Genomic DNA, 10,832 nt, shown 5'->3' with positions numbered 1-10,832 from the left:
GGCTCTCCTCTTTCCTCTGGGCCACCATTGTGTGTCTCGATGCTATCGAGAGTATTTCCACGTCTCTCGTAAATGGCTTTAATCTCACCCCTGTGAGGTGGAGGTGGCCGCCTGGCTCCGCGGCGCGCTTCTTCACCTCCGCGAGGCACAGGTTGCTCCCCGCGGGATGCAGAGGGGCAGCCCACGGGTCCCTGAGCCGGGACCCGACCTCCTGCCAGAGGGGCCGTGTGGCCCGTGGGCCTTTCTGCCTTGGGTCCAGCCGGGTGCTGGGAGGTTCTGCTCCATCTCCGGTCTCCCCGGGGTGCCGCAGGACCGACCTGCAGGATGGTGACCCCCTGGGGGCGGGGGGCGGGGTGCACGGGCGCACATGGGGTAAGGGGCACAGGGGAGGGCCCTCCGTCCAGGGGCGCCCTGCCTGCCCTGCCCTGCCACGCCGGGTTCCCAGCCGCGGTCCCCAGGGAGCTGGATGGCCACGTGGCCCTGGAGGCCCAGCCGCACAGCCTCCGAGACCAGAGGAACCTGCGGGGGGGGGGGGGGGTGCGGGGGAGGGGGCGGGGGAGGGCTCTGCTCCAGTCAGCGGCAGTTCTGCCCAGGGCGGGGGCAGGGCAGCCGCCCCCCACACCCCGCACCCCTCCATACAGCTGACCTCCGCCCTACCGCAGCCGCCCCCCCTTGGGGCAACGAGGAGCTGGCCCGCCACACCCCGCCGCCCTCGGCCTTGGCCTTCTTGCCCTTGGCTACCTGGTGTACTTCATTTGGATTTCAGGAAGCATCTTGTGGAGACCGGAGCCACGCCAAGGTCGTGGTTCCGCCACACCAAGGTCATGGTTCCGCCACGCCAAGGTCGTGATTCCGCCACGCCAAGGTCATGGTTCCGCCACACCAAGGTCGTGATTCCGTCGCCACAATCTTCCGGCCCGTCTTTAGATGAACATTTTGAATGTTCCACAGTTTAATCTCTAACCATCACAATACTGAGTCTGGACAGAATTTCGACAGAAGTACATTACCTTTCTTCTTTTGAATCTCTTGTTTTTCCCCCTAACATTTTTCTTGGATACATACACACACAATATGCTATAAATATCAAGACTATAACTTCTCTTTGGCTAAGTGTGCTGACTGTGTTGGCTTGCTATTAATTTTTAGACATTTATTCAGAGTCAACACACTCTTATTATTTATCTTTTGGTGCTATGAAAAAAAGAAAGATAAAATAGATTTTTTAACATAGAGATGAAGATTAAACACCCTTACGGATTCACATGAATTATCAGTGGGGGAATTTGGAGATTTTTGATGATTGATTTTTAAATCAAAAGACCTTTTCTAACTTACAGTTTGTGTCCACCATTGTCAGGTAAATCGGGATTGACTTCGTCAGCAGGACAGAATCAGGACGGTGATGTGAAGCCTTGGTCCTCCAGTCTGAAATGCCTTTGAATGTGATATAATTCTTTGTAATTACATGCTGGTCTTTGAGTGAGCTCTTGTAAATGGCCCCTTTGGAGATGTTCTGAGACAGTGTATCTGTTTGTAATATGGTATTGGAATAAGAACAAAAGTTTGCATATTAGAACAAGAAATTCTTTGGCAAGCTCGGTTTGCATAGTTTTGATTATAAAAATGCTGTGACTGAAATAATGAAAACATCCTTTGGGCCACATGAGCAACCGTTGTCAGCGTAGATAGAAAAGTGCCAGCGTAGGTGGACGTGGCTCTCCTGTGCCCAGCGCAAATACCACCCAGCGCGTCGAAGGCCTCGGGGAGCCTGGGGTGTCCCCCTGCTCGGGTGGGTGGCCGGGGAAGAGCCCGGCCTGGGCAGCGTGGAAGAAGGAAACAAAATCGACGTGCGGACAACACGAAGACCAAACGATGGGCGGCCATGACGTGGGGCTGGGCCGATCCCAAGCCTGTGCATGAGCCAGCCGTGGGGGCCGCCAGAGAGGGGCACCCCGAGCCCGGGCACCGCTCCGCCGCCACGGGAAGACACACGGTGGCCCCCGACACGCATGGACGGCCCGCACCAGGGGGTGCTGATCAATCGCTCCCAGGGCTCGGCCTCCAGGCTCGTCTTGAATCCAGAAGCGACTCAGAGCGTTTGGATCGGGTCCCGTGTCTCCCGTCAGGCAGAAAAGCCTGGAGCATCCGACCTGGCTCTCGGCCTGCGGGACCCCGTCAGCCCCTCGGGCCACACGTGATCGGCTCCCTCAGCACGACACGGGAGCTCGGACTCCTTCAGCTCTCAGGCCCGCAAGCCTCCAGCTTCTGTGGCTCACCTTCACAGACTCGAGTTCAGTTCCTTTGTTTTCAACATTTAAGTTTAAATTCATTATATAATGGAGCCTAAGAACATGAAAATGATGCGCGCTTGCGGGACACGATGTGGTGTTTCGATGCGTTTGCACCGCGTAATGTTTAAGCAAATATATCTATATATATATAATATTATATATAATTATATATATAAATAATATATAAATATATATTTTTATATATAATATTATCTATCTATCTCATCTCTTCAGCATGGTGACGTGACGCGGACGGCTCAGAAGCTCATGGTCATCACAGCCACCTTCGTGGACATGCACACACGAGGACTTCCAGCTTCCATCCACCGGAACCATCACCGCTCCCCCCCCCCCACGTCCGCTCTCTTCACCCTCTGGGAACTGAGGGGCTTCTTTCAACTCTGTGAAAGCAACTCTTTTTATTCTACCTATGGCTGAAGTCACACCGCTCTTGTCTTTCTGTACCTGGCTTGTCTCACTAAACATAAGGATCGCCCGTCCCATCTCCACTGCCCTCAATGGGAGGATTTCATCCTTTTAGACGGCTGGGTAGTGCCCCGTTAGGGGTCTGCAGCATAATATCCATCCGCCTACTGACTGTGCTGTTTCTTCTGACTTTAGGTTGTTTTCCTGTATTGCTGATATCTCAGTATACTGATTCATTCCCCCACCCGTTTACACGGAATGCACACCGTCGCCTAACGCAAGCCAGCAGACCTGCAATACACTGAAGTATTGACCACAGGTTCTTTGTTAGGTGATGGAAATGCTCTAAAGCTAGGTCGTGGTGACAGGACACAGTTGTGTAAATGTACTGGTTAACAAGTGAATTGTTTACTAGTAAAATGGTGAGATTTATAGTGGATAAACTCTACCTCTAGGAAGTCATCATAAAAAAACAATAAGCAGGGTAGTAGTCCTGTACAGCGCATCGCAGGACAACTGAGGAAGAAATGAGCATCGTGTGCAGTGTTTTGTGTGAGACGTGATGCGTGGTCTGTCTTGGCGGTGTCTCACAAGCACTTGGGAGCTCGTCACATTTACCTCTTGAGTGTTCCACCCACAGAGACCTCGGCAGGGAACATCGAACCGACCTCACCTCTACAGCGATATCTGTCTGGCGTGCAGGTGCCCAGCAAATTCTGCCTTTGCAACGTGACCCTTCCATTCCCCGGCCCGGCCCCCCGGAAGGCCGGCCATGGGGGCAGCAGGACGCAAGATTCCCGACATGACAACTAATTACAATGTTTGCAATTATTTCAAATTTCAATTTTCATAATAACTTTCCATAGTTGTGTTGACCAGAGGGAAATTTCTATTCCCAAATGTACCCATGTTGAAATTGCCATTATCTTCCAGGAAAAAAAAATCAAACGAAAAGGCTTTTACAAAGAGATAAAGTTTGCTCATTGGAAATTAGAAATGAATATTTATTGTCAGATCTCTGTCTCGATTAAACCTTTTATTTAACACCAGTTGCAAGTGTAAATTATTCACACGTTTACATTTCAATGACTTCTGTTCTCTAATGATTCCATTTTCCACAGTGTATTAGTGGTAAAATAATGAGACGCCTCATCAGCTCAGAGTATTAAGCAAACAACTAACTTCAACTTTTCAAACAGTGAATTTGAAAAAAAACAGAGTAGTCCCCAACAATTTATTTTGTCAATTTCATGCAACACTCAGATAACTTCCCAAACACAGCAATAGAGAGGGCTGCCAACAGGCCACAGAAATATTCTCCAGCCTCCTTGAATATGCAATGCAACCATGATCATAAATACCCTGCTCACACACAAATCACGATTTCTGGCAAGTTTTGTCTTTCCCAGAAGGGAGAATTGGAAAGAATCAAAGAGAAAACACAGCATCGTCTTCTCCAGCAGAGCTGATTCCTTGTATTTGAATGGCGTGGTGTAACTCTGCTCTGCTAGGTGATTGCTTCATGTTATAAAATCTTATTATTAACAGCAATAAATTCCATCTGCTTATGCTGAATGAGGTTTGCAAACCCCCGCAAATGTTTACCCGTTCAAGAGATACGCTATCTCCCTAATCTGGGGGAAATGAACTTGAGCATTGAAATGTAAGTGTTTTATAAAGCAAATGTTTTCCCCGAACACCCGTGAAGATCGAGGGGCCCCTCAGTTCCTGTGGTGGCACCAGGCTGTCCATACACGCGAGCACTCAGCCCCCCCGCAGGTCTGGCTTCGCTCTGTTCAATAAATCTCCATTCCCAGGGAAATGACAGTGAGTTTTGTTTCTTTTGTTTTTGTTATGACAAGCATAACTGTGAGGATTAAATAAGTGGTGGAGACGCTTTCTTTAGCATTATAATAGCCATTGTGGTTAGCAGTTAAGACACAATGCCTAGCTCACAAATATTTAAAATCTAGTAGAAAAAACAAAATGTTCATGAAATGGAAACTAGAAGAAGAAGAAAAAAACAAAACAACAGGGCAGTCTGTGAGAAGGATGGAGAATGTTCTGGAAGCGTTCCTCTGATGGAGAAGACCACATGGCTTGGGAAGATGAAGCCCTTGCTGACTTATTTTCCCAAAGGCCTCTAGCAGCGGTCCGTTCACGAGAAGCCGGTGCCAGAGGCTCACGTCGGTGATCCCAGCACACTGAGACCTGCGTGAGCACAGGCCAGAGCCACACCCGGAGAACAGGAAAGTGTGCAAGACGCCGTGTCTAAGAGGCCAGCGAAATGCCAGACTGGAGCGGGCACTGAGGAGGTAGAGGCCCACAGGGAACAAGCAAGCCAAGCAAGCACAGTAATAAAGAGAGAAAAGAGAAAACGTTTACCGCGGTATTTTAACAACACGCCTCTGAGATGGGTGACAGGTTACGAGCAGGGACTTGGCTATGGGGGCAGACGGGGATAATTCCGCCAAGATAAAGGCTCCTCTACTCCAGGGGCCCCAAGCTACATTCTCATTCCTAAGTCCCTACGCTGATCTATTGACTTTTTGCCCGAGGTTCTGGGATTTGAACTTAGGACCCATTGCTTACTAACCGGGCACGCTACTACTTGGGCCGTATCTCCAGCTCTGTTTCTCGCCAGGTTACACACCTACTGCTCTGCGACTTTTTGCCTGACCGCATGCGCAGGGACTCAGGGCCTCTCCCTCAACCTTCCACGAACTCGATTCCACACTTGTGCCACCCGCTCAGGCCTGTGCTCGCAGTGCTGACCACGGGCTGCGCTGAGCAGCTCCTTCCTGCACAGCAGGCCACCATGCCATCGTGTCTCCCCGCGGACACCCTGATGGGGGGACTCAGACCACAGGGTTGTTGGGTGACGATTCAACATGTCTGCCATCTTGTTTTAGGCTTTGTTGCTCTTAATCTCAGAAAAGATTTCCGGAAGCCCCCAGGACCGGGGAGAGGGTTCTACAAGGAATGGGGAAGTCCTTTTAGAGAGGAATGGCCCCCTGGTCTCAAGATTCCTGTCCACTCTGAACACCCGTAGAGTGATTTTCATCATTGGCCAGAGCTTTCTCTTGTGGCACCGTGATTTGCATTGGGCTGTGTAGGAGGCTCTTAAGCACACGACCTCACTGACCGATTAACTCAAGAAAGCATCCTGTACTTTCCCCTCTGCCTGGCCCAATCCTTGATCTGCAGCCCACAGGCTCGAACTTCCCGTCCCAGGAAGAAGGACCAAGGCAGAGGACAGAAGTACGCAGTCCTGGGTTCTTTCACACTTTGAAAACTCGCTCCTCCGCCCATTTCACTTGGATGTAATCTATATTCACAACCACACGTAAATAAACAAATAAAGTACTGTGATTAGGAGCGTGGTTTTATCTGGTAAACATGGGGGAAGTTTTGTAACGGAAGGGACTTCCAGTCATAGCCACTGGGCCATCCCATTGGGGCTCAGGGGGAAGGGAGGGGGGAGGGGGGAGGGCGAGGGGGATCGAGATGTTCTGCAAGTAAATAAACGTGGAGACCAAGAAGTGCTTGGCGTCCAACCATCTGTCACTGGAGTTACAGTAAAACTAAACAAAAGTTATGATTTTCTCTTTCTCTTTGTCTGCACTCGGGAAAACTATTTATACAGCATTTTTCGTGATCCAAGTGCAGTTTATATATTTAATGCTAATCTGTATCATAGCATAAATAGGATTGCAATCAGCAAGCCCAATGCATAAATCTGTGTGTATTGTTCCGTGTTTGAACAAAATGTAATGGATATGGACAGCTCTCCTGGAGGAGGAAGTTGAATTCTGCGACTCTGCACACGCAGGCACGCACTTGACCCTGGCTATTCGGTTGTCTGCAAACTATCTAGAACATCGTTAGTTGGCGGGGGAGAACCACAGACGGGAAAACACTGACCAAGACGCGCTGGACGCAACCTGATGGACAGAACGCAAGCCTATTTGTACGACGACTTAATATTTTTTTTAAAAGTGAAGCACATTCAATGAAATTCAGGAAAGCATTTCAGTGACTTCATTCACTCGTGTCGTGTGTGTGAAGCAGGTGACTCTGGCTGTTTTTAAAGATTAATTAGGCTGGTAGACTTGGATGTGTGCATAGCTTCTCTCTTTTTTTCTTCGTGCACTGCCAGGGCTTGTGTATGTTGTCCCTTAGATTTTTTCCTTTTTTTTGCCTCGAGGCTGGTGTTCTACCATTTGAGTCGCGGCTCCACTTCCGGCTTTTTGACGGCTAACTGGAGATCAGAGTCCCACAGACGTTCTTGCTCAGGTTGACTTCAGACTGCAATCCTCGGACCTGGGCCTTCAGCCTGGCTAGGATTACAGCGGTGAGCCACCGGCGACGTACGACTTCTCGTTTGTTCGAAGTAGACTCGGTAAAGAGCAAAGCACTGCCGGGCTCTTCGGAGGCAGAACTCCTGACTGCTTTGCTCTTTGCCGGCCCAGCCCCACTCTTCTCCTTCTAGAAGTGACCAGGTTCGAGGCACAGTCACCAGCCAACGCCACACCCCCGCACGATGCTGGCTTTTTAATTTAGAGGAGTCTTGGAAGACACAAAGCAGTGGGTCTTGGCGGGCTCTTTAGAATGCACATAAATAAATCTTTTCCAGCAAATCTCCAAGGGTTTTAGGCAAAACTCTGTGAATGCCAGAGCAGAAAGCTAAAAACAATTTCGGGTTTGTTTGTTGAGCCAAAAAAGTGGACATCATGTCCAAAGGACAATTTAAAGCATTATTTTTTTTTTGTATTCAAGAATTTAGCAGTGTGCATTTCCAAGTGAAGAATTCGTCTGCAGAGTTTCCCAGGCATGTGCCCCCCCCCCTCCTTAAAGGGACGGTGGAAGGCTCCGGGCCCTGGCGAGCACAGCCCCACGGGGGCCTCTTTGTCTGAAGACGTGGATCCCGCTGCAGGGTTTCTCTGAGATGATCGGAAACCACACAGACAACTGGGCACGAGCGTGTCTTTCTCTCAAGTCAGTCCCCACGCCCCGCTCCTTCCCGATCACAGGAAGAAGCTTGATCAAGGAGCACAGGACACCACACCTAATACACGCTCGGGAAGTGACGGGCTGAGCCCCGAGCCTAAAAAGCCACCGCTGGAAAGCAGTGCTGGACTCTTACCATTCGTCCATTTCCCGGCTCACTAAGAACTAACCAACGTGGATTCAAAAATCACAAACACAGCTCCACGTGGCCAAAAGAAGATTTCAGCTGTGAAAAGAGGAGAGGTGGGACTCTCCGGGAACCCGGCATCCCCTAAGAGGAGCTTTGCTGCCCCGGGCACCCAGGGCTCGCCACGGTGGCTCGTGTGACCTATGACCTTCCTGCACTCACTTCCGTGCCCCTCACCTCCAGGAAGAAGGAACCACACGCGAGAGCTGAGCCTGGGAGGCGCTCGGCGAGCATTGCAGAGGACCGAAGCCCACCGTTGGGACTTCCTGTGCACGGATGGGCACACTCCTCCTGCAGGTACAAACTCACAAATGGATCCCACGAACGCCTTTCTTCTGGAAAGAGAAGGACATCGCACAGAGACGGTAAAGGCACGGGTGCTATGGCCAACTTCCATGAAAGATTTCTGAAGCGCGTTTGTATGATGGATCTCGTTCATATTTGTCCACTTAGGTCTTTATCTGAACATCTGGTTTTCTGCTCTGGGCCTCTCTGTGGCTGGATGGGAGCCACCGGGAAACCTGGAAACAACACCCGAGCTTCCCTAATTACCTATTTTTTTTTCCTCAAATAGAAATAAAATTGACTGTAAGAAAATTTGGCAATGAGTCATTTTGTGGATTGCTCCAGTAATTCATTTTAGCTCAACTTCATCAGTTCTATTTAACTTCCATCAAAGCAATGCTCAGTTTAAAGGGGAACACATTATACAACAAGCCAGTTCTATTCCAAGGTCATCTCTCTTGGGTCAGGACTCTTTATTGCAATTAGAAGAGTAAGAAGTGCCCCAACTCTGTCCTGCCCTGGCTTCCTCTTCCCCGTCCCCCTCTCCTCCTCTCTCTACCCCCCCGCCTCTCACTTCCACTCTCCCTCCCTCTCCTTCTCTCTGCCACTCCTCCTTGTCCCTCTCCTTCTCTCTCTCTCCTTTCCCCATTCCCTCCTTCAATGTGTCTTGCCCTCACCACACACCCCGTTTATATGAACACTGGACCAAATATCATCCCTCCTAACGCACCCCAACTTCTCAACTCAAAGGCCAGACACACATCTGCCTACGTCGACTGAAGGTCAAGTTTCCTTTTGATCCATTGCTGTAAACTTGCTTCTTCCCATCAGCCCTGTTGTCTGGCTTATAACCATGCCTGTGTTACTGAGATGATCTGCAAACGGCAACAGCCCATGGCTCTCTGGAATTGGCTCCAGTTTGCTTTTGTCTACAAGGAGACTCGGGTATGTTTGCTAAACTTCTGTGTGGTGAAGGAATGCAGCTTCCAGGGCACGCCCCCCATGCACCACAGAGCTTGTCATCGCTTCTTCACTTGTTGAGCTTTTGGCATCTTTTCCTCTATACTTTCCCTCACCCAATGACCCTGCCCTATGGTGCGGGGAGAATGAGGTACGAAACCTACATTCCCTTCTCGTCACATCACAAACCTCTAAACCAATGCATGTTCCCATCTTTTCCTCCAAAGAGGTAAAATAAAGAGGAAGAAACCTAATAGAAAAGAAAAACCCACAAGCCTCAAGCCAACTACATATGGGGTACATTAAATGTAAATGGACTAAAAACACCAACTAAAAAGTAACTCAGCAAGACTGCTGTGGAAGGAGTAACAAGACCTAACTCTATGACACCTAAAAGGGATGCACTGAAAATAGAAGACACGAGGCTGAAAATTAAAATGGAAAAACACGGGTATCATATAAACAATAAATATAAAGAAAAGCATAAATTAACTGCATTGGGGGAAAAAAACCTTTTACTATATGTTACTGCTTATTATTTGGTGGAGTAGAACTCAATAACAATCCCATCAACAGCGGTTAAAGAAGACATTTCATATTTACAAAAAGGCCCAATATCGTGGAGACACAGACATCATAAATGGTGTGCTCCTAATTGTAGTGCTTCAAAATATTTGACAGAAAAAGAGAGAAAAGTAGGCAAATCAGCCATGATGTTTAGAGCTTCAACAACTTCAACTTGGCATTGCTGACATGGAGAAAACCCACAGGACCCAGGTACAAATAAGTACCCAGAGCTCTTACTGAGCGAGCCAAGCCCTGATACTTGAGCAAACTCAACAGCAGTAGACTCTCTCAGCTGTACACTGAGGGGTACAGACAAGTCTCAAAAAATATGAAATAATCACCTACTTAGTATGTATTTTAACTACAGTGAAAATATAAGAAGATAAGATCGTTTCTTAATACTTCCATTGTTTAGAAATCGATTCAATGTCTCTATGCAGTATAAACATCAAGGATATTTCCACACAGGACATGGATTTAGAAAAAAGTCAAAGGGGAGAGTAGGAAAAGTTTCAAACTAGATGAAAATGGAGATACAAGGTATTTGTTTTGTGGCTGATAGTCAAATCAGGCATCAGAAAAATAAACTCATAGTTTCAAAAGCTGATGTTAAATTTTTAAAGAGAGGCCTAAAATCAAAAACCTCAAAGTTGTGCTCGCTTCGGCAGCACCGATACTAAAATTGGAACGATACAGAGAAGATTAGCTTGGCCTCTGAGCAAGGATGACACGCAAATTTGTGAAGCGTTCCACATTTTTTCTCTTGGAAAACCAAAGAAAATTCAGCTTACAACATTTTTGTTGTATTTATTTTTTTTCTTTGGCCAGTCCTGGGCCTTGGACTCAGGGCCTGAGCACTGTCCCTGGCTTCTTCCCGCTCAAGGCTAGCACTCTGCCACTTGAGCCACAGCACCGCTTCTGGCCGTTTTCTGTATATGTGGTGCTGGGGAATCGAACCTAGGGCCTCGTGTATATGAGGCAGGCACTCTTGCCACTAGGCTATATCCCCAGCCCAGCTTACAACATTTTTATAGCAGAAAATTTTCAAGAAAACACAGGTTGTCCACCTAAGGAGAGATTTGAGGATTTTAAGTGACGTGTGG

The 10,832-nt window shown here is 48.5% G+C and overlaps 1 non-coding gene across 1 annotated transcript; it reads left to right on the top strand.

The window, feature by feature from the left end:
* Positions 1 to 10,381: 10,381 nt before the first annotated feature.
* Positions 10,382 to 10,488, top strand: LOC125347372. Its single transcript, XR_007210162.1, has one exon. It is a non-coding gene; the product is annotated as a U6 spliceosomal RNA (small nuclear RNA).
* The last annotated feature ends 344 nt before the right edge of the window (positions 10,489 to 10,832 follow it).

The sequence above is a fragment of the Perognathus longimembris genome, chromosome 2, assembly GCF_023159225.1.
Source record: "Perognathus longimembris pacificus isolate PPM17 chromosome 2, ASM2315922v1, whole genome shotgun sequence".
NCBI classification, from domain to species: Eukaryota; Metazoa; Chordata; class Mammalia; order Rodentia; family Heteromyidae; genus Perognathus; species Perognathus longimembris.
This window is presented reverse-complemented; position numbering and strand designations above follow the sequence as displayed.